Source organism: Suricata suricatta, chromosome 14, assembly GCF_006229205.1.
Source record: "Suricata suricatta isolate VVHF042 chromosome 14, meerkat_22Aug2017_6uvM2_HiC, whole genome shotgun sequence".
NCBI lineage: Eukaryota > Metazoa > Chordata > Mammalia > Carnivora > Herpestidae > Suricata > Suricata suricatta.
In genome coordinates this window covers 16,334,960-16,339,902 of record NC_043713.1, presented here as the reverse complement: position 1 = coordinate 16,339,902, position 4,943 = coordinate 16,334,960, and the positions used below count along the sequence as shown (strand labels likewise).

Genomic DNA, 4,943 nt, shown 5'->3' with positions numbered 1-4,943 from the left:
TGTAGTAAACTATACATAAAATTTACTATCCATCAAACAATGACTCCCGATTCCCTTCTCCTCTGGTAATAGAGGTTACCAAAGCCTCTATTCTCCCTTCTGTCTCTATGAATTTGTCTCTTTCAGGTACCTCACATAATTAGAATCATACAGTATTTATCCTTTTATGACTGGCTTCTTTCACTTAAGCATAATGCTTTCTAACTTCATCCATGTTGTAACATGTATCAGAATTTCCTTCCTTTTCAAGGCTGAGGAATACTGTACTGCATGTACATACCACACTTTGTTTATCCATTCATTTGTTAATGGACATTTCAACTGTCCACCTTTCGGCTACTGTGAATAATGAGGCTATGAATATTGGCGTACAAGGATCTGTTTGAGTCCTGCTTTCAATGCTTTTGGCTATGTACCCAGAAGGGGGATTACTGGATCATATGGAAATTATGGGTCTAACTTTTTACCAGTCTCAGTGAGATATAATTGGTGCACAGCACTGCATAAGTTTAGAGCGTATAGCATAATGATCTGACATATATCATGAAATGATTATTACGATAAGGTCAGTCAGTATCCATCATCTCGGAGCACCTGGGTGGCTCAGTTGGTTAAGCGACCAACTTCAGCTCAGGTCATTATCTTATGGTTCATGGGTTTGAGCCCTGCATCAGGCTCTGTGCTGACAGCTCAGAGCCTGGAGCCTGCTTCCAATTCTGTGTCTCCATCTCTCTCTCTGACCCTCCCCTGCTAACACTCTGTGTCTCTCTCAAAAATAAACGTTGAAAAAAAAATTTTTAAATACCATCATCTCATACAGATACAAAAGAAAAATATGAAATGCTTCACAAATCATCAGCCATCCTTGGTCAGGGGCCATGTTACCATGTTAGTTTTCTCTGTATCTGCCCAATTTTAGCATATGTTTAGCATCTGGATGAAGTGCCATGCCCTCCTGTGATTCTGTAGCACAGCCAAAGTGCTCCTCCCACATCCTAAGAGAGTACTGATTGGCAGTTGGTAAAAAGTATTGAATGACTTCCTTCATAAATTGCATTGTGGCCCAATGCAGTTGTTTTTGTCACAGAGTCAAAAGACTACTGGGTGGATTACTCGTACTCTTTTTGAAACCCCCAAACGGAGTGTCTCAGGTCAGGAGACCTAGCACCTCAACTGCTGTTCCCACTTTCAGCTGAAGTGCGTCCAGCATGATTTGTTGGCAATGACCATTTAAATACAAGAGTTTCTGAATGATTTGCTTTGTAGATCATGAATGAGACCTGATTCAAGACTTTTCCTATCACAATGCCATTATCTATTATGATATGTAAAATCAGTTCTATCAGAATGCCTGTGCTCGGACATGTTTTCTCAAATAGGAAGGAAAGGGGGTGATATCGATGTGACATGTTTTATTCATGAAGCACTGCTACACTATCTGTTGATAGCTTCATGGGAATTTAAGAGCAGGGGGATGGATAGTTGGTGCATAGAGGATTTTAGGGCAGAGAAAATACTCTGCATGACGCCATAAAGGTGGATACATGTTATTATACGTTTGTCTAAACCCACAGAATGTACCACACCAAGAGTGAACCCTAATGTAAACTATGGACTAAGGGTGATGACGTGTCAGTGGTGGTCCATCGTTTGTCACACATGTACCACTCTGCTGCAGCATGGTGATAATGGGGGAGGTGGTGCATGTGTGGGACCAGAGGGTATATGGGAAATCTCTTTTTCTTTCCCTCAGTTTTGCTGGAAATCTAAAACTGCCCCCTCCCCCACCAAGAAAAAATCCTTAATAAAAATAATCCTTTAACAGTATTGGGCACAGAGCCTGGCACAAGGTAGGCATCCAGTAAATATTTGTTAATGATTGAACGAATGAATGAAGTAATGATTCAATCAATCAACTCAGACCAGTAAATGTCATCTTTGCCATGGATGATTCATCATGACGGAAAGGTATGGAATGCTAGTGTGACACCTAGTTACTATTCCAAACTTGCATCAAAATGGCAAGATTCCCCTAACCCTTTGGGAGGTGGCAACAAGCGGACACTGTGGTGGATGTGGAGAGCCTGGAGTCCGAAGGTGCACTGAGTGGGCTTGACGCAGAACTGAGCAGAGCCCAGGAGGGGTGCTGGTACGGAATAAGGGCGAAAGAGAGGGGATGCCATTCAGGCCACAAGACTCCTGGGCCCTTCCCTCTGTTGTATACCCACCCAGCACCTGCAGGTCCTCTCCTGACCTGGGCCTCTGAAAACCTGTCCAGATATAAAGTAATACACTGTTCTGGCATTTTTTAAATACCATCTAGAGTCAAATTGTGTAAAGGAAATGTATGAGTCAGTTTCTAGATTTGTATTTTCAAGATTACATCAATGGATTTCCATAGAAAGTAACCACAGGCTTCTTGCAGACTGTCTGGATTCACAAAGACCTACGTCACTTTCAAAGAATGAGGAAGAACTCCCGAGTAGATCATCTGAAGCCCTGCAGGAACTCTTAAGGTGCATTTAAAAGCCAGATCTCCATTCTCAAAGTTTCTCTCTTCCCTGTGTAACATTGTAGTGGTTGGTCTAGGAAAGGAAGCTGAATGACTCTATTATTTTGCCCCCAAAATTAATGTGGCAATTTTGAGAGTACAGATACACCCTCCATCTATTTCTCCCAGACACTTCTTAGTTAAATACATTAGTAGCTCTCACTTAACTATCATAACATCATTTGAAGCAGGTTCTATTATCTTCCGCTTCCTACAGATGTAGAAATTGAAGCTGACAGGTTAAGGTCACGTCACTGAGTGGCAGCATCAAGATTCAAATTCAGGGTTAATTCTAAAGTCTCTACTTTTCTTATTAAACCATTATGCCCCTTAAGAGAACCACAGGGGGTGAAATTACATAATAAAAATATTAATATTGGATTGGGAGGAGAAAAAGACTGATCATAAAATGTAACATCAGTCCAAGGGAAAGGCTGGAGGGTAGTGGGTGGGGTGACTGCGTAGGTGATAAGATGGAAAGGCAGGAGGCCCCTGGCTGGCTCAGTCCACAGAGCACACAATTCCTGATCTAGGATCAAGAATTCAAGCCCCCAGGCGCCTGGGTGGCTCAGTCGGTTAAGCACCCTGCTTCCGCTCAGGTCCTGATTTCATGGTTCAGTGGGTTCGAGCCCCGCATCGGGCTCTGTGCTGACAGCTAGCTCTGAGCCTGGAGCCTGCTTGGGATTCTGTGTCTCCCTCTCTCTCTGACCCTCCCCTGCTCGCACGGTCTCTCTCTGTCTCTCAAAAATAAATAAAAGACATAAGATTAAAAAAAAAAAAAAAGAGTTCAAGCCCCACATTGGGGGTGGAGCCTACTTAAAAAAATAAAATAAAGTTCCAGGTGTAAATAAAACATGACTCAAACTGGAGTGACATGAGGGGGGACGTCCTCCTGGCCGGAGACCAGAAGCTGAGGACAGGAGGAACCAACCCCAGTCAGTATGTCGCTGAGCTGTACGGCGCGAAAAAGCACCTGATCAAACTGGGAAGGATTCTCACCCGGTAAATACGACAGGTGTGCTTTTCACCCCCACGCACACGAGAAGCTGCATAAGCCACATCTCGCACATAGCAAACTTCGAAAAATGAAGTCTGTTTAGCCTCAATTTTAAAAGACTAGTCAACTAATAAAGACTAGACAGATAAAACCTCAAAGACTTGATTTCCATAATTGGCACACGCAACTAATAGACGCTCAGAAAATACATGTTCAGTGACTAAGAACAAAACAGGACAGCACTAGAAGTGATTGGGAAAGATGTGCCAGGTCAAACTGAATATGAAACAAGCTTTTGCATTCGTAAGGATAATAGCTAGCATTTATGACCTACTATGTGAGGAGCAGAGCTAAGCGTTTTGCATAATCAACTCCTTAACTCTCGTAACCGCTCTCCATACACCACGGTATTTTCAGTCCCATTTTAACGGATGAGGCGGAGAACTAAGTAACTTATTCAAGGTTGTAAAACTAAATCGAGCAGATCTTTCTGGATCTTAAAAAGGTCGTGCACGTAGCCATTGCACTGCATTCTGAACTCTCAATTTACACCGGATGAAAACGCAGTGATTGCTCGCGCTCAAACGTGATGGAGACTGTATGGAGCAACTACCTAGCCGGAAGGAAGGGAGATCTTGGGCGCCCAAACTGCCAGAGAAAATCCTGCTGTCCTGTGTGATGAAAAAGACTTAATGGCACCAGAAACCGGGCCAGGGAGCCTCGTGTGCCTGGCTGCTCACGTTTCATAAGTACTTTGCTTCCTTTTGCCCCAAACTATCCTGTAGTTGTCAACGGGTGGCAGTCTGACTCGGAGGAAAGCAGGCAATTCCTGCTAAAACACACACACACACACACACACACACACACACACACACCAAAAGCAGGCAATTCCTGCTAAAACACACACACACACACACACACACACACACCCAATCCTCTCCAAGATCTGCAACCGAGTTAAAAAAAAAAAAAGTCTAGGCACAGATTTCGAGCAAATCTCCACTAGGTATCTGGATGTCTAGGAACCACTTCCCTCAGCCACGCCGTGCACATCAAACCCTAACACGAGGAAGCCTCCGCTGTGGTTGCGGAGCGCGGGTGCCGGTAGCGTCGCCGGACACCCGCAAGTCACCGAGTCGGCTGAGCGCGGCCGGCGACGGAGAGCAGCGCGCTTCCCTCCCCGGCGTGAGGCAATCCTCCTCCCACGGTCTCGGGAAGCCCCGACCCGCAGGCTTCTTCGCTGGAGCGCGGCCGCCCGGGCGTAGCGCCTCCACCGCTTCCTCCCCCGGCGGCAACCACGCGTCCCTTCCTGCTCAGCCCCGACTCCGCCTCCGGGGCCTCGGCGCGCGCGCCGCCGCGAGGGGGCGACGGCCGGGAGCGGGAAGCAGGCGCTCC

General features: G+C 45.7%; 1 pseudogene; it reads right to left on the bottom strand.

Moving 5' to 3' along the window:
* Nucleotides 1-829: 829 nt before the first annotated feature.
* On the bottom strand, nt 830-943 carry LOC115278563 (annotated as a pseudogene).
* Nucleotides 944-4,943: the final 4,000 nt, after the last annotated feature.